This window comes from Aedes albopictus, chromosome 2, assembly GCF_035046485.1.
Source record: "Aedes albopictus strain Foshan chromosome 2, AalbF5, whole genome shotgun sequence".
Classification (NCBI taxonomy): Eukaryota; Metazoa; Arthropoda; class Insecta; order Diptera; family Culicidae; genus Aedes; species Aedes albopictus.
Genome location: NC_085137.1, coordinates 273,627,976 through 273,647,586, shown reverse-complemented (window position 1 = coordinate 273,647,586; position 19,611 = coordinate 273,627,976). Strand labels below are relative to the sequence as shown.

Sequence of the window (19,611 nt, the reverse complement as noted above, 5' to 3'; positions counted from 1 at the left end):
AATCATCCGCACAAAAACTCTGCGTGAGAGAAATTATGTACATTATGTACATTGTGCGTTTTTACTCTTTCTTTTTATAAGTAAGGTAAATAAAACTGAGAAGTTCAGTGAAAGATGAGCGTAAATGGACACAGTTTACGCGTGACATGCCATCCCTGCCTTGAAGTAACTAAAATGGCCCGAGAAAGAACAAACACAAGATTTGTGTCCTTTTTGCACACATCGAAATTGCACTTTGATCGAAATTAGCGCTTTTAGTCGTGCTTCCAGTGCAATACTGTGTGTACCACAGGAATATGAAAGTACTCAGATGTTTTTTTCGGCAAAGTATTTTGGAAATCCAAGGGCTTACAGTTGATGGGCCATAAACATAAACACAAATATAAATATAAACATAAACATAAATCACAGACAAATAGATGTGACACTAACAAAATTTCAATCTCATATAACTCATGATCCTGATTACTTAGAGAGTTGGTTTCTTCGGCAAAGTTGTTTGGCTGGTCAAGGACTAACCGATAATAAGACTTAAGATTCAAAATTCAACCGCTAGGCGGTGCTAGTGAGCTAACAAATTTTGTTTTTGATAAATATCAAGAAAATTTGTAAGAAATTGCAACTAGCGCCGCCTAGCTGCAGAAACTTGAACCAAACGGTAATTATTCTGAAAGCCCTTGATCTACCAAACAATATTGCCGAAGACACCATCTTTCTACAAAACGAGGATGCTGAGATATGCGAAATTTAAAATTTGTTTGCTCTCTAGCGCCGCCTAGCGGTGGAATTTTGAACATTAAGTGTTATTATCGGTTAGTTCTTGACCAGCCAAACAGCTTTGCCGAAGACACCAACTATCTAAGTAATCAGGATCATGAGATATATGAGATTGAAAATTCGTTTGTGTCACATCTACTTGTCTGTGATTTATGTGATATCCTAGACAAACAGATGCAACATTGACAAAATTTCTATCCCATATATCTCAGGATCCTGATTACTTAGAGAGTTGGTTTCTTTGGCAAAGTTGTTCAGCTAGTCAAGGGCTTTCAGAATATGATTCGTGATTTCATCGCTAGGCGGCGCTAGATAGCGTAGAAATTTTACATTTCACATATCTCAGCATTCTGATTCTTTAGAAAGATGGTGTCTTTGGCAAAATTGTTTGGTAGATCAAGGGCTTTCAGAATAATTATCGTTTGGTTCGAGTTTTTGCAGCTAGGCGGCGCTAGTTGCAATTTTTTGCAAATTTTCCTTATATATATGAAAAACAAAATTTGTTAGCTCACTAGCACTGAATGTTGGTGGAATTTGGAACCAAAATATCCATCAACTGTAAGTCCTTGACCAGCTTAAGACGTCTGCATGTCTCTGATATCACAGGATTTGATACCCCTTAGCGGGTTTTGGGCTCACTGGCATGTTTTCGGTTCACCAAATGCTCAAACAACATTGACCACTTTGAACACACTGCGTGTGCACTGAGTTCTGGTTTTTTCTGCGTGCGCGCAGAAATTGCGCACTGGGATTATGACTTGTGGGTTCTCATTGTTCTCACGCAGCACTCTAATCATCCGCACAAAAACTCTGCGTGAGAGAAATTATGTACATTATGTACATTGTGCGTTTTTTCTCTTTCTCAAAAGTAAGGTAAATAAAACTGAGAAGTTCAGTGAAAGATGAGCGTAAATGGACACAGTTTATGCGTGACATGCCATCCCTGCCTTGAAGTAATTAAAATGGCCCGAGAAAGAACAAACACAAGATTTGTGTCCTTTTTGCACACATCGAAATTGCACTTTGATCGAAATTAGCGCTTTTATGCCATTAACGCAAGATTTGTGTCATTTTTGATGAACTATGATCAAAATGAGCGCTTTTATGCCATCAACGCATATTTAAACGCTGCAATAGGGGTTTTGGTGACCTAGCATACACAGTAGTGCGGTAACATTAGTCCTGTTCAACGACGTAGGTTGAACTTGCTCGAAGTTGCTTCATCCCGCTCTTTCCCGTTTGTTGACAAATGGGTAAGAGTAGGATGCAGCAACTTCAAGCAAGTTCAACCTCAGGACTTTTGACTGATTGCATGGGAATGCTATTATGACGCCAGCACCAAACCGAATAGCGACGTTTTGACTAGCGATACTTTTCGACTAGCGACACTTTTTTTTTCAGTACCGGGTGTAGTGCGCTGTGTGCGTTCAATGATGCACCATTATATACGTCACTTCCGATGGATGTTGTAAACAAACCAAAATAAACAAAAATATTTTTCTCAAAAAAAAGTTATTTGATTTCCAACCGAATTTATGGGGGGGGGGGGATCTAGCGTAGTGGTTAGGCTTCTGACTGTTAATCAGAAGGTCATGGGTTCAATTCCCACCCCCTCCAGGGGTGAGAGGGGTGAGTGGGTAACAGTCTACGGACTATAAAAGAATAATGCAGTCTTCGGACACTAAAATGAATTGTAAAGCCTAAGGGCTAACACACCAACACACAACTGTCAAGTAGAAAAAACAGTCGATAAAGAAGAACACGAATTGTAAACTCCACGGAGTATAAATAGAAGTAGGTTGGACATATGGCCTGCGATGCCGGTCCATTAGGAAGGTGAGTGCGCAAAAGAAAGCACCACCGATCAGAATAAGAAGAAGAAGAAGAACCGAATTTATAATAATATATGCTATCAACGCTGACTTGCGATTGCGGTAAGTAGGCCTTGACCAGGTTTCAGGTCTTTTTTCTCGCGCTTGTCATTTTTTCCATTTTCAGGTGATTTTTTTCTCCGTGATACTGGATTGCAGGCATAGTAGTAGCTGATTTGGATTTTCGTTTCTGTGGATCCTGAGGTGGACCTCCCCCCATTCAAGTTTATTCAAGTTTACCCGTTTGCGTTGGCAAGTTTTCTGGCGTTTCAAGTTCAAATTCTCTGGTGTTGGTGTTGGCTGTGCCCCTTTGACGTTCAGTTTGTTAAATTAAGTACTTTTCCAATTAATTATTTATTTATTCATCGTAGCTTAATTTAGTATTAGTAGTTTGGTATGGATATTGATGTTTCAAAAGAAGGTGACCCTCCTCCAGGACCTTCTGATATGAATTCATTTAGAATTAAAGTGTACCCTCCCTCATTTGATGGACCGTTTGTGGTTTATTTCAGGAAAAAAGAAAAACCGATAAATGTTTTGCTTATTTCCTCCGAAATTTATAAAAAATACTCCTCAGTCAAGGAAATTAAAAAAAATTCCTTGGACAAATTGCGAGTTATTTTTAGTTCAAGAGACGATGCTAATTCTCTCCTTGAATCTAAACTATTTATTAATTCTTACCGTGTATATGCTCCATGTGATTTGTGCGAAATCAATGGAGTTATATATGATGAAACATTAGATTGTGACGATGATAGAAAATTTGGCATTGGTATTTTTAAAAATAATACTTTGCACCTGTTCAAGTTTTGGAATGCAATAGATTATCAAAATTAGTTGTGAATGACAAAGATACAAAATATGTTCATTCAAACTGTTTTAAAATAACGTTCGCTGGTTCAGTTCTCCCTGACTTTGTCATGGTTGACAATGTAACTTTTGATGTGCGGCTTTATTTCCCAAAGCTAATGCACTGCGAACGTTGCCTTCAATTTGGACATACTTTAAAATTTTGTTCTAACAAACCTAAATATGGTAAATGTGGTGAACCTCATTTATCTACAAATTGTAGCAAAATTTCTGATATTTGTATTTATTGTAAACAGAAGCATATTTCTTTGAAGGAATGTTCTGTTTATATTAGTAATCAAAAACAACTTAATCAAAAATTGAAAAATAAAAACCAATTTTCTTATTCACAAATTCTAAAATCATCAGGAAATTTTTGTGATCCAAATATTTTTGACAATTTAGCTGTTGATGAGCAGGACGATTCCTTTAATTCAAATGAATTCATTTACAAACCTCCTACAAAAAGAAAAAAGATTGTAAATTCAAATAAAATACCTTCGGCAAATTTTTCATCTCAGCTTACACAGTCTTTTGACAAACATTTTCCTCGTTTGAATTCTTCTTCACGAATTATTCCTGGATTTCAAAAGGTTGATTCTCCTTCATCGAACAATAATAATAATACAAATGTTAATGAATCATCTAATGCGGAGAATAAATCATCAATTTTGTCAATTTTGGAAGAGTTAGTTGAACTCCTGGGTTTTAGTGAATTTTGGAAATCTTTAATAAAGAAAATTTTACCCTTTCTTGCTTCCCTTTTTGAAAAACTGAATTCATTTGGTCCTCTCATTGCCTCATTTTTTGCATCGTAATGGCTTCCAATAATGCTGGTAAATTAAATATTTTGCAATGGAATTGCCGTAGTATAATTCCAAAATAAATAGATTAAAAGCATTGATTGCGATTAATAGTTTAGATATATTTTGTTTGAATGAAACTTAATTAGTAGATACTAAATTTTTCCAAATTCCATCCTTCAATATAATTAGAAAAGATAGGAACGATTCATTTGGTGGTATTTTGGTCGGTATTCGAGAAGGAATTCAATTTAAATATTTAAATTTTTCATTTCATACACAGATAGAATATTTGGTAGTTTTTGTTCAAGATAGAGGGCTCAATTTTTATATAGTTTGTTTATATATCCCTCCTAATGCATCATTTTCAATTTTCGACTTGAAGGCCATTTTAGATAAGGTCCCTTCTCCTTTTTTCGTTTTGGGAGATTTAAATGCCCATAATTTTGCTTGGGGTTGTGAAAAAAATGATGGTAGAGGTTCCTTGATATTAGATTTGATTGACGAGTTAAATCTTAACACTTTAAATGATGGGTCATTCACTAGAGTTGCTGTTCCACCTTTAACTAATTCTAGTGTGGATTTATCTCTTTGCTCAAGTAGTTTGTCGTTTTGTTCATCTTGGAAAACAATTGATGATCCTAATGGTAGTGATCATCTACCTATATTAATTGTAGTTCCTGATTTATCGAAAAATGTGGATTGGGTTAAATTTGCTGATTTAATATCCTTATCATTAATAAACCTCAATGGTTCAGTTTGTCCAATTGTTAATTATGAACAATTTAAAAATGTTCTCATACAATGTTTAACTAAATCCCAAAAATATATTCCAAATTGTAATGTTAAAAAGAAAAGTCGTCCTACGTTTTGGTGGGATAATGAATGTTATTTGGCATTGAAATCCAAATCTGATGCTTTCAAAACATTCCGTCGTACAGGTGCTAGAGAGGATTATTTTTCGTATTGTAAAGCTGAAGCATTATTTACCAGGATTACCAAATTTAAAAAACGTAATTATTGGAAGACTTTCATTGAAAGCCTTGATAGAGAGACTTCTTTATCAACATTATGGTCTGTTGCAAAAAATTTAAGAAATTATGATTCTTCTACGCCAAATTCTCTTGAGTATTCTGATAATTGGATTGATCAATTTGCATCAAAAATTTGTCCTGATTTTGTTCAACATTCAGTGAAATTCAAAAATTCACAGTCCAATAATTATTTTCCTGAATTATCTAGTGCTTTTTCGTTAGAAGAATTTGATTTGGCTTTATCTATTACGAATAATACTGCTCCTGGTATGGATGACATAAAATTTATTGTACTTAAAAATTTACCAATTGAAGGAAAAATGTATTTACTTTCTATTTATAATTCCTTTCTTTGTCAAAATATTTTGCCATTAGAATGGCGATCTATAAAAGTAGTAAGTATATTGAAACCTGGAAAAGATCCTTCTATGGCTGAAAGTCGTAGACCAATAAGTTTATTATCATGTCTCCGAAAATTAATGGAAAGGATGATTTTGAATCGTTTGGAGTTGTGGGCAGAAAAAAATAATATATTTTCATCGTCTCACTCGTGATTGTACTGCTCTATTAGCATCACTAATTCAGTTAGCTCTTAATAGAAAACAAGATGTTATTTCCACCTTTCTTGATGTTTCCGGAGCTTATGATTCTGTGCTAATTGATTTGCTTTTTCATAAAATGAATCATTACAAAATTCCAGTTATTTTTTCCAATTTTATTTACAATTTATTTTCATTTAAAATAATGAATTTCTTTCATAATGGATCTTCCAAAATGATTCGTTATAGTTATTTCGGTCTTCCTCAAGGTTCTTGCTTGAGTCCTTTCTTATATAATTTATTTACTTGCGATTTATATTCTGTAATACCTAATGGCAGTTATTTTATTCAATTTGCTGATGATAAAGTAATGTCGATCAGCGGTAAAAATAGAGAAATTATTCGACATTACATACAATGTTCATTAGATAATATTACTTTATGGGCTCATGACAATGGTTTTACTTTTTCAGTTCAGAAAACTAAATTTATTATATTCTCGCGTAAACATTCCACCATCAGTGTAAATTTGTATCTTTGCGGACATGAAATTGAACAAGTTTTTGATTATAAATATCTTGGAATTTGGTACAATTCTAAATTAGTTTGGAGTTATCATATTAAATACATCCAAAAAATTTGTGCCAAGTGAATTAATTTTCTTCGCACTATCACCGGTACTTGGTGGGGTGCTCATCCTTCAGATATGATAACTCTTTACATAACTACAATACGTTCTATATTAGAATATGGATGTTTTACTTTCGGATCTGCATCTCAAACACACTTTTCGAAGCTTGAAAAAATTCAATTTCGTAGTCTTAGAATTTGTTTGAAATTAATGAATAGGAAGCAATCAGTGAAGTACTAGATTGAAAGTAGTGAGCTGGATTTTTGTATGGTGAGATGATCAGTTCTCCGTTTTTGCAATGAAATGGTGCAAACAGCGTGGGTTATATGAGTCCTTGCCTAATTTGATGCTGTTTGAGCAAAAGTTTGGGTAACTGTGTTGTTGAAGTTGCAAGAAATAAATAATACAACAACACAGTTACCCAAACTTTTGCTCAAACAGCATCAAATTAGGCAAACCCAAGCTGTTTGCACCATTTTATTGCAGAAACGGAGAACTGATCATCTCACCATACAAAAATCCAGCTCACTACTTTCAATCTAGTACTTCACTGATTGCTTCCTATTCTACCCACACTCAATCAATAGAAGTATTAGCCGGGGTTGTTCCACTAAAAATACGTTTTCAAGAACTCAATAATAAATTTTTAGCACAATGCTTTTCCAATAATCATTCAATTATTCATATATTAAAGGATTTATATGAAACTAACCCTTCATGCAGAATTTTAAATTCATTTATATATTGTTCCACATTAAATATTAGTCCCATTAAAACAAACTATTTCAAAAACTGTGACATTCAAGTTTATTCATTTATTCCTTTAATTGATAGGGTGCCTGTACCAATTATGGCACTACCTAAGGAAAACTATTTGTACAAAAATAACGTGAAGACCAATATCATCATCAATATGTTAAAACATAGCTTAGCTTCCATGCTTTACAGGAAAAATATAGAAACGGAGAAAAAACTACTTTTAGTATTTATTACAGCGTGTGCCAATGATAGGAACCCTGTACCAATTATGGCCACATTTTATAACTTCGGTTCCTTTTCGCACTATTTCCATGTATTCCTTATGGGCTTAGCCATAACTGGTACACTATGGCGAAAAAGGGTGCAAGGAAGCTAAAATTTTAAGGAAAAATATTTGTTTCTACCATAATTTGAGCAAAATGTGGAGTTTAAATGAGTGCAACCATCTTCTGTGAACGTGATCTGTTGTTCACAAAAATTTTCTTGCTGATTTACACCGTTAAAGAGTGAAAATCAACTATGGTGAATAATTGGTACTATAGCCATAATTGGGTCACTTACCCTATTTCCCTTCAATTAGAATTAAAACAAATTCCAAAATATGAACACTCACGGTATGCTAAATTATTATTTGAACGTAAATTCATTGGAATTGATCCTAAACAATTATACTATACTGATGGTTCTTTTATTGCAAACAATGCCGCATTCGGAGTTTATAATTTTTGTATGGCTCATTTTTTTAAACTAGAATCTCCTTGTTCCATATTTGTTGCTTAATTAATTGCATTGTATTTCACATGTCAATTAATTCAGAAATTATCACCGGATTTGTTTATTATTTGTTCAGATAGCATGAGTTCCATAAATTCTATTAATTCCAACCAGTTCAATTGTAAAACACATTATATTATACTTTTGGTAAAAGAATTGTTATATAATTTACACTCCAGGGGTTTTATAATAAAATTTGTTTGGGTTCCAGCTCATTGTCAAATTTATGGAAATGAGCAAGCTGATTTGTTAGCTAAATTAGGTGCTATTCGTGGAAGAATTTACAATCGTAAAATTTTTAGTTCGGAATATTTCGCTAAAATAAAAACACATTCAAATGAAACTTGGCAGTCTGATTGGAATTCTAGTGAGAAAGGTCGTTATTGTCATTCAATATATCCAGTGGTAAAAAATGATGCATGGTTAAAACATTTGAATGTTGGGCAAATTTTATTTGTACATTCTCAAGATTAATTTCAAATCATTACATTTGCAATAATCATTTATTCCGCATCAATATTGAAGAATCTAATTTATGTGATTGTGGTGAATCATATCAGGATATTGACCATATTGTTTTTAATTGTAAACGTTACCATTTACCTCGAAGAAAATTTATTGAAAGTATTCAAAATTCAAATTATACTTTACCCCAATCCTTACGTGATATTCTTGGAAGTAAAAATTTATCAATAATGAAACTCCTCTTTTCATATTTACAGGATATTTCTCATAATGTTTGATACTGCCTTTGTTTGGTTTTTTTTCAGTCTTCGAAATTCCGTTCCAGACAGAGTACATTGGCCTTTGTTCATCTCTTAGCGAAGACTGCGGCTCGGTTATGGATTGCTTTCCGGAGGAGCCTTTAGATATAGTTTATATTGTAATGTTTTTTGAAAAGATGAAGAGGTTTTGTGCCTTTTTGAGAAAGATTTCAAAATTGCGGAAATCACTCAAAGGGGTTTTTCCCTCTTGCAAAATTTTTAGTTAAAAAATAAATAATAATAATAATAGCGCTGACTTGCTTGGGCATATACCAACTCAGACAATATGTTCGTACCTGGCCTGGCCTGACAATATGTTCTTATTATGGCCCGGATAAAGCTCAATCATAAGATTTGTGTCATTTCTCGATAAACTTGAACTATATGGGTAAGCCTGGCTTACCAGTTAAGTCGAGGAGAAAAAAATCGGCCATAACACATATTGAAACGCTGCAATATGTGCTCTGAACATCTTAACGCTGACTTGCTTGCGCATATACCAACTAAGTCATCTTGAAGTAACTAAAATGGCCCGAAAAAAAAACAAACACAAGATTTGTGTCCTTTTTGGGGGCACTTTGATCTAAATGAGCGCTTTTATTGCATTAACGCAAGATTTGTGTCATTTCTTGATGAACTATGATCAGAATAAGCGCTTTTATGCCATTAACGCATATTAAAACGCTGCAATAGGAGCTTTGGACACTTTAGGGGTGACCTGGCATACACAGTAGCGCGGTAACATTGACTGATTGCATGGGATTACTAATATATGCTATCAACGCTGACTTTCTTGGGCATATACCAACTCAGACAATATGTTCGTACCTGGAAATTGTGATTTGTGTCATTTATCGATGACCAACAATCAAACAAACGCTTTTGTTTCATTAACGCATACTGAAACTCTGCTCGTACCTGGAAAAAACCAATGTGGGCCTATAAAATCTAAATGGAAACTTCGTGTCATTTCTTGATCATCTATGATCGAAAAAAACGCTTTTATCCTATTCACGGTTACCCAGCGTACACAGTAGCGCGCTAACACTTTATACATTACATGGCAATGATTGTTGGGTTTTATCCTATTCACGGTTACCCAGCGTACACAGTAGCGCGCTAACACTTTATACATTACATGGTGTGGTAGTTGAGTAGCAACATAGTAAGCCAAGCATTTATGAAAATGCAGAAGTTGTTGAGTTGTCAATAAAGACGGTTGCCACCCACCACAAATGGCGTACGAGGATGGGATTTATTAAAATAAACCATAATCATAACGGAGAAGGAAATTGATGGCTGTATCAATGTGCTTAACCATAACGTGCTACGAGCGTCAGGAGTTGAAGTTTAAAAAAATAAGGAGTTGCCGGTAATGACACCAATGAATTGTGCTGCTTCTTTGCGGCCATGAACAAGGACTTCAGGGCGGCGCAAGGAATACTGGAAGAGCAGAAGCAGAAGTCTATTAACCATATAGATCCGCGTATACCTAATGAGAAGGTCCAAATCCAACGTAGTGGAGTACGGATGCAGGTTACAGGGACTGTCCAGGATAGGACTTCGATACTCTGGTCGAAATAGTTCGGGAGCTGTAAGCTGCTTGTAGTTGGTGATAGGTAAATATGAAAAATATTTATCGCCTTACAGACAATGCGCTAGCAACGCGTTGGTCCAGAGAAGGCGCTAAAGTAGTATCAAAATCCTTAACGAGCAACACGTTATCAACGTGTTGGCTCGGACAAGGTAAAACAAAGTATCAAAGTCCTTAACGAACAACGTGCTGCCAACACGTTGGTTCGGAGAAGGCAATAGTAAAGTCCTTAACGAGCAACTCGCTGGCGTCGTGTTGGCTCGGAAAAGGCAGGAATAATCAAAGTCCTTAACGGACAACGCGGTGATGCGTTGGTCCGGAGAAGGCAATAACAAAGCCCTTAACGAGCAACTCGCTGGCGACGTGTTGGCTCGGAGAAGGCAAACAGAATCAAAGTCCTTAACGGACAACGCGCTAGCACCGCGTTGATCCGGAGAAGACACAAAAAAAGTATCAAAATCCTTAACGGGCAACACGTTATCAAACGTGTTGGCTCGGAGAAGGTAAAACTCAAGTCCCTATCGGATAACGCACTAACAATGCGTTGGTCTGGGAAAGGCAGAATAATTATTTTTTACACAGTTTTCAGCTATCTGAGAGAGGAAGAAGGAGAGCGAGAGAACGAGCTACATACCTAAAAGCAGATATCCTCCGGAAGGATATTGCGACATTTGCACCCATTTAGACTCGGCCGAAATTCATTATCATCACAGTCGAATTTCGCACACGACTTCGCAGCGGCTGGCATACACAAGTTCGGTTGAGTTCGTGACAGGAGCGTCGGATGCACAACAGGTAAACAAAATAAGTTTGATTAGTGTGAAATGCCGCTGGAAAATGATGATTCAGTGGATTCTCAAATTATCACAGTAGTCTAAACATTGGCGAGAAACCCAATATTTTGAGCCAATTTTCTATAACAACGTCTGAAGCGGATAAAAAACTACAATTATCTGGATCTCTTTGGAAGGGAATTATAATGCAATCAAACGAACAGAACATCTTTTGTAAGAAAAGAAAGTATGACAGACTGGTGACGAAAACCTACACGGAACCGCCAAACTACCCAAAATTGAGTTCTTTTGACGCAATCCCATAGTTCCGCCCAATAAGCCAAATTTGAGTAAATCGATTAAACTCACACTAGGTAAATTGCCTTCACCTCCAGCAAAAACATTTACTTAAGAGTAGGTAAATTCAACCCAAGACCCCCCCTCATTCAACCCAAATTTGAGTAAAGCTCCATTTACCCAAAATTGGCTTATTGGGCTCAAGGACCCCCGTTGGGTAGATGCATCTCTGTTTGTTTTTGACAACATCGGTGAGGGAAAGAGGGAAAACAACCTAATTTTGGGTAACTAGTTTATTCGATATACTCAGCTTTGAGTAAAATCAACCCAAAAATTAGGTAGTTTGATTTCTCCGTGTAGAACAGTGCAACGCGTCATGAATTTGAAGGAGACGTAAACATACACTAATAACTAGAAATCCTCTACATAGAGATAAGCGGAAGTTACATATGTCGATTCGGCAACGCTGTTCATTTTGTTTACATCAGCTGCCAACACTTGCTGCAAAGCTAGATGTTCAAACTTTGTGCGTGACTTCGTAGTGGTTCAAGTTGTTTTGTTTACATTTTCTAATTATGGTAGATTTTTTTTTCAAAATTTTGAAAAAAATAGCGGAGCAATCGATGAAATCTGAAATTTATTGCAAAGTGTTAAGCTAAACATATCGGCAGAAATGAAGCAAGAAGCAGCAATGAAAGTTTTTTCGAGAAGTGCAGCAACAAAAGTTTCGTCATAAGCTTGAGCTTTTGAAAACAGAATTAATTAAATTCTATCTTTTTACTAAACTTACATATACCGTCAATTTCTCGATATTAAAAATAAATAATTTTAATTTATTTAGTTCGGATTGCAATACCGTTCAATCGACGCCTTCTTACGAACGATCAGCCTGTTCATTTGGCTCACACTTTGACAGTTCTTTCTGCACGATTGGCTTACAATGGCCGCCTCCGCAGATCTCTATAATGTAGGATTACTACTAATAACCATTCCTGGGTCATGTTTATGAAGCTGATCGAGACGTTAAGATAGTTCGGATAAGGTATGCTCAATTTACTTGTGTCTTTGCAGATCCATTGCTTGATGGGAAACAGTTCAACAATATCTGAAGTTTTATTTGCGTGTCGATGGAAAAAGAAAGATGAAACTATACTCTACCAATCAAGATGTAGGAGGTTTAGATCTAAGGGTGCGATTAGATCTACCTTAGTAATATATTAGGAACACCTACGCCATCGGCGTGACGCTTTTCAGTGACGATGTGTTACCAGCAATTAAAAAATAACAGGTTGAATAGGTTAGAAATATTATGCCTCTCAAGAAAAATCAGAATATGGCGATTATCTGCCTCTGGCTTCTGATATTAGCGCGACAGTCACTAATCATAACAGCGTCACCAGATTTAAAAGTATATAATTCCACTATATGGGGTTTGACAGCAAGAACACTCATTCCACTGAGCTACTCTTGCCGTTCGTCACAAATACATTCAAAAACATCTGTCACTTCGCGAAACCCACGTGCTTTTGTTTTTGGCGGGAACACTTTTTCTTTTGTTTTGCCTTGCGACTGTCATGCGGCGGTATGCCTTGCGAGCGTACGACCGCCGCAGGACTCTAATAAAAGATAAGCGCGACAATAGATCCAGCCATAAAATTACAAACACTAGAAGAAATAGGATTTAAGGTCACTGATTTAAATCATATTTTATTATAAAGAAAAGGAGATGTGGTAGTTGAGTAGCAACATAGTAAGCCAAGCATTTATGAAAATGCAGAAGTTGTTGAGTTGTCAATAAAGACGGTTGCCACCCACCACACATGGCAATGATTGTTGGGTTATATGCCATCCACGCTGACCTGCTGGGGCATATACCAACTTAGATACTATGTTCGTACTTGGAAACCAAGGGCTTACAGTTGATGGGCCATAAATATAAACATAAATATAAATATAAACATAAACATAAATCACAGACAAATAGATGTGACACTAACAAAATTTCAATCTCATATATCTCATGATCCTGATTACTTAGAGAGTTGGTTTCTTCGGCAAAGTTTTTTGGCTGGTCAAGGACTAACCGATAATAAGACTCAAAAGATTCAAAATTCAACCGCTAGGCGTTGCTGGTGAGCTAACAAATTTTGTTTTTCATAAATATCAGGAAAATTTGTAAGAAATTGCAACTAGCGCCGCCTAGCTGCAGAAACTCGAACCAAACGGTAATTATTCTGAAAGCCCTTGATCTACCAAACAATATTGCCGAAGACACCATCTTTCTACAAAACGAGGATGCTGAGATATGCGAAATTTTAAATTTGTTTGCTCTCTAGCGTCGCCTAGCGGTGGAATTTTGAACATTAAGTGTTATTATCGGTTAGTTCTTGACCAGCCAAACAACTTTGCCGAAGACACCAACTCTCTAAGTAATCAGAATCATGAGATATATGAGATTGAAATTTCGTTAGTGTCACATCTACTTGTCTGTGATTTATGTGATATCCTAGACAAGCAGATGCAACACTGACAAAATTTCTATCCCATATATCTCAGGATCTTGATTACTTAGAGAGTTGGTTTCTTTGGCAAAGTTGTTCAGCTAGTCAAGGGCTTTCAGAATATGATTCGTGATTTCACCGCTAGGCGGCGCTAGATAGCGTAGAAATTTTACATTTCACATATCTCAGCATTCTGATTCTTTAGAAAGATGGTGTCTTTGGCAAAATTGTTTGGTAGATCAAGGGCTTTCAGAATAATTATCGTTTGGCTCGAGTTTTTGCAGCTAGGCGGCGCTAGTTGCAATTTTGCATATGAATAACAAAATTTGTTACCTCACTAGCACTGAATGTTGGTGGAATTTGGAACCAAAATATCCATCAACTGTAAGTCCTTGACCAGCTGAAGACGTCAGCATGTCTCTGATACCACAGGATTTGATACCCCTTAGCGGGTTTTGGGCTCACTTGCATGTTTTCGGTTCACCAAATGCTCAAACAACATTGACCCCTTTGAACACACTGCGTGTGCACTGAGTTCTGGTTTTTTCTGCGTGCGCGCAGAAATTGCGCACTGGGATTATGACTTGAGGGTTCTCATTGTTCTCTCGCAGCCAGCGCTTGAAAATTGAAGCGTTTTACCGCAGACGAATCAAAATTTGCTCTTCTTTGACTGGCGCTTTTCAACCCAAAGCGGTAGCAATATGCCTTCATTGGCTAACATGCTTCGGAAGCAATTGGGAGCGGGAGCAATAAAAAATATGAGTGAGAGTGAGGGACGACGATTCAGCGCCGTGCGGCTCTCTGAATCTCTCTCTTCGCCGGTGTATACGGCAATGAATATACTTGATTTTTATCTCGTTATTACAGTGCAAATGACATAAACTCGAATTAAATCGATTATAATAGTCACGTCCATCATTCTCTTATGGACAAATTGATTGTTTTTACAAGTTTTGAGCGAAACATAAACCCACTGAATCATTAACGCATCTTCAGCCTCACCACAGCAAGTGAGAAATAATCGTTACCAGTCGATATGCTTCACCAGCCAACCGACCGAGAGGAATAGTGGTCGCGATTGGTTCGGCTTCTCTTTGCTCCCTGTGCGTGTTCGTTCGTTGGCGCTGATGACTGATCGTACCATTCATATTCACTGAATTTCAAGCACTGCACGCAGCACTCTAATCATCCGCACAAAAACTCTGCGTGAGAGAAATTATGTACATTATGTGCATTGTGCGTTTTTTCTCTTTCTCAAAAGTAAGGTAAATAAAACTGAGAAGTTCAGTGAAAGATGAGCGTAAATGGACACAGTGTATGCGTGACATGCCATCCCTGCCTTGAAGTAACTAAAATGGCCCGAGAAAGAACAAACTCAAGATTTGTGTCCTTTTTGCACACATCGAAATTGCACTTTGATTGAAATTAGCGCTTTTAGTCGTGCTTCCAGTGCAATACTGTGTGTACCACAGGAATATGAAAGTACTCAGATGTTTTTTCGGCAAAGTATTTTGGAAATCCAAGGGCTTACAGTTGATGGGCCATAAATATAAACATAAATATAAATATAAACATAAATCACAGACAAATAGATGTGACACTAACAAAATTTCATTCTCATATATCTCATGATCCTGATTACTTAGAGAGTTGGTTTCTTCGGCAGAGGTGTTTGGCTGGTCAAGGATTAACCGATAATAAGACTTAAGATTCAAAATTCAACCGCTAGGCGGTGCTAGTGAGCTAACAAATTTTGTTTTTCATAAATATCAGGAAAATTTGTAAGAAATTGCACAAACGCCGCCTTGCTGCAGAAACTTTAACCAAACGGTAATTATTCTGAAAGCCCTTGATCTACCAAACAATATTGCCGAAGACACCATCTTTCTACAAAACGAGGATGCTGAGATATGCGAAATTTAAAATTTGTTTGCTCTCTAGCGCCGCCTAGCGGTGGAATTTTGAACATTAAGTGTTATTATCGGTTAGTTCTTGACCAGCTAAACAACTTTGCCGAAGACACCAACTCTCTAAGTAATCAGGATCATGAGATATATGAGATTGAAATTTCGTTAGTGTCACATCTACTTGTCTGTGATTTATGTGATATCCTAGACAAACAGATGCAACATTGACAAAATTTCTATCCCATATATCTCAGGATCCTGAGACTTAAGATTCAAAATTCAACCGCTAGGCGGTGCTAGTGAGCTAACAAATTTTGTTTTTCATAAATATCAGGAAAATTTGTAAGAAATTGCAACTAGCGCCGCCTAGCTGCAGAAACTTGAGCCAAACGGTAATTATTCTGAAAGCCCTTGATCTACCAAACAATATTGCCGAAGACACCATCTTTCTACAAAACGAGGATGCTGAGATATGCGAAATTTAAAATTTGTTTGCTCTCTAGTGCCGCCTAGCGGTGGAATTTTGAACATTAAGTGTTATTATCGGTTAGTTCTTGACCAGCCAAACAACTTTGCCGAAGACACCAACTCTCTAATGTCGTTTTCGTTTTTGCAGTGGTGCTACACCGGTGCAGCACTTTTGCACCAAAAGTGTTCGTTTTTGATTTTCGTGCTACACCAGTGTAGCACTTTTTCTGCACCGCTCAAGATAGTGCAGCACTCAAAAATTCGAGAGTGTAGCAGGTGCGCACCGTGTCCACCAATCAGCGCTTGCAAAGTTGTCAATATTTTGGTTTTTATTTACGCACACCAACGCAACTGCACCGAAAATGTTCGTTTTTTCAGTGGAAAGTGTAGCACGAAGCGATGTAGCACCGCCGCAAAAACGAAAACGTCATAAGTAATCAGGATCATGAGATATATGAGATTGAAGTTTCGTTAGTGTCACATCTACTTGTCTGTGATTTATGTGATATCCTAGACAAGCAGATGCAACACTGACAAAATTTCTATCCCATATGTCTCAGGATCCTGATTACTTAGAGAGTTAGTTTCTTTGGCAAAGTTGTTCAGCTAGTCAAGGGCTTTCAGAATATGATTCCTGATTTCACCGCTAGGCAGCGCGAGATAGCGTAGAAACCTTGCATTTCACATATCTCAGCATTCTGATTCTTTAGAAAGATGGTGTCTTTGGCAAAATTGTTTGGTAGATCAAGGGCTTCCAGAACAATTATCGTTTGGTTCGAGTTTTTGCAGCTAGGCGGCGCTAGTTGCAATTTTTTGCAAATTTTCCTTATATATATGAAAAACTAAATTTGTTAGCTCACTAGCACTGAATGTTGGTGGAATTTGGAACCAAAATATCCATCAACTGTAAGTCCTTGACCAGCTTAAGACGTCTGCATGTCTCTAATATCACAGGATTTGATACCCCCTAGGCGGGTTTTGTGCCACAAGCCGACATGTGCCGAGATATTCACGGGAATATTCTCACGAGCGAGCGTGAGGTGGTCGAGAGGTGGCGGCAGCATTACGATGAGCACCTCAATGGCGACGTTGCAAGTACCGAAGGTGGCGTGGTAACAGATCTAGGAGTATGTGCACAGGACGAAAGACTTCCGGCCCCTGACCTTCAAGAAATTGTGGAGGAGGTTGGCCGGTTGAAAAACAACAAAGCCGCTGGAGCAGATCAACTACCAAGCGAGCTTCTAAAATACGGTGGAGAAGCACTGGTGAGAGCACTACACTGGGTCATTACCAAGATTTGGGAGGAGGAAGTATTACCGGAGGAATGGATGGAAGGTATCGTGTGTCCCATCTACAAAAAGGGCGACAAGTTGGATTGCGGGAACTACCGCGCGATCACACTACTGAGCGCTGCCTACAAGATACTCTCTCAAATTTTATGCCGCCGACTATCACCGATTGCAAGAGAGTTCGTGGGGCAATATCAGGCTGGATTTATGGGTGAACGCGCTACAACGGACCAGATGTTCGCCATCCGCCAGGTGTTGCAGAAATGCCGCGAATACAACGTGCCCACACATCACTTGTTCATCGATTTCAAATCGGCGTATGATACAATCGATCGAGAACAGCTATGGCAGATTATGCACGAATACGGATTCCCGGATAAACTGATACGGTTGATCAAGGCGACGATGGATCGAGTGATGTGCGTAGTTCGAGTATCAGGGACACTCTCGAGTCCCTTCGAATCTCGCAGAGGGTTACGGCAAGGTGATGGTCTTTCGTGCTTGCTGTTCAACATTGCTTTGGAGGGTGTAATAAGAAGAGCGGGGATAAACACGAGTGGGACGATTTTCACGAAGTCCGTTCAGCTGCTTGGTTTCGCCGATGATATTGATATTATTGCTCGTAAATTTGAGACGATGGCGGAAACGTACATCCGACTAAAGAGTGAAGCCAGGCGAATCGGATTAGTCATTAATGTGTCGAAAACAAAGTACTTGATGGCAAAGGGCTCCAGGGAGGAATCACCGCGCCCGCCACCCCGAATTCATATCGACGGTGATGAAATCGAGGCGGTTGAAGAATTCGTGTACTTGGGCTCACTGGTGACCGCCGACAACGACACCAGCAGAGAAATTCAGAGGCGCATTGTGGCAGGAAATCGTTCTTACTTTGGACTCCGCAGAACTCTACGATCGAATAAAGTTCGCCGTAACACGAAGTTAACCATCTACAAAACGCTTATTAGACCGGTCGTCCTCTATGGGCACGAAACATGGACCCTACGTGCAGAGGACCAACGCGCCCTTGGAGTTTTCGAACGGAAGGTGTTGCGTACCATCTACGGCGGAGTGCAGATGGAAGACGGGACTTGGAGACGGCGAATGAACCACGAGCTGCATCAGCTGCTGAGAGAACCAACCATCGTCCATACCGCGAAAATCGGGAGGCTACGGTGGGCGGGTCACGTCATCAGGATGTCGGATAGCAACCCGACTAAAATGGTTCTCGAGAGTCATCCGACCGGTACAAGAAGACGTGGAGCGCAGCGAGCTAGGTGGATCGACCAAGTGGAGGACGATCTGCGGACCCTACGCAGAGTGCGGAACTGGAGGCAAACAGCCATGGACCGAGTGGAATGGAGGCGGCTACTATGTACAGCAGAGGCCACCCCGGCCTTAGCCTGACCGGTAAGGTAAGGTAAGTAAGGCGGGTTTTGGGCTCACTGGCATGTTTTCGGTTCACCACATGCTCAAACAACATTGACCCCTTTGAACACACTGCGTGTGCACTGAGTTCTGGTTTTTTCTGCGTGCGCGCAGAAATTGCGCACTGGGATTAGGGTATCGCGCCACTTAGGCGGTGGCTTCTATATTCGTCTGTTTTTCACTATAACTCAGTCAATTTAGAACCAATTGATTTGAAATGTTGTTCACGGGTAGATACTATACCTATCTCACCACATTCCAAAAGTTGTGTCAATTGGTTCAAATTTGACTGAGTTATAGTGGAAAACAGACGAATTTAAAAGCCACCGCCCAAGTGGCGCGATTCCCTATGACTTGTGGGTTCTCATTGTTCTCACGCAGCACTCTAATCATCCGCACAAAAACTCTGCGTGAGAGAAATTATGTACATTATGTACATTGTGCGTTTTTTTCTCTTTCTCAAAAGTAAGGTAAATAAAACTGAGAAGTTCAGTGAAAGATGAGCGTAAATGGACACCATGCCATCCCTGCCTTGAAGTAACTAAAATGGCCCGAG

General features: G+C 38.2%; 1 non-coding gene across 1 annotated transcript; it reads left to right on the top strand.

The window, feature by feature from the left end:
• The first annotated feature begins 2,319 nt into the window (after positions 1 to 2,319).
• On the top strand, positions 2,320 to 2,394 carry Trnan-guu (transfer RNA asparagine (anticodon GUU)). Its single transcript has one exon. It is a non-coding gene; the product is annotated as a tRNA-Asn (tRNA).
• The last annotated feature ends 17,217 nt before the right edge of the window (positions 2,395 to 19,611 follow it).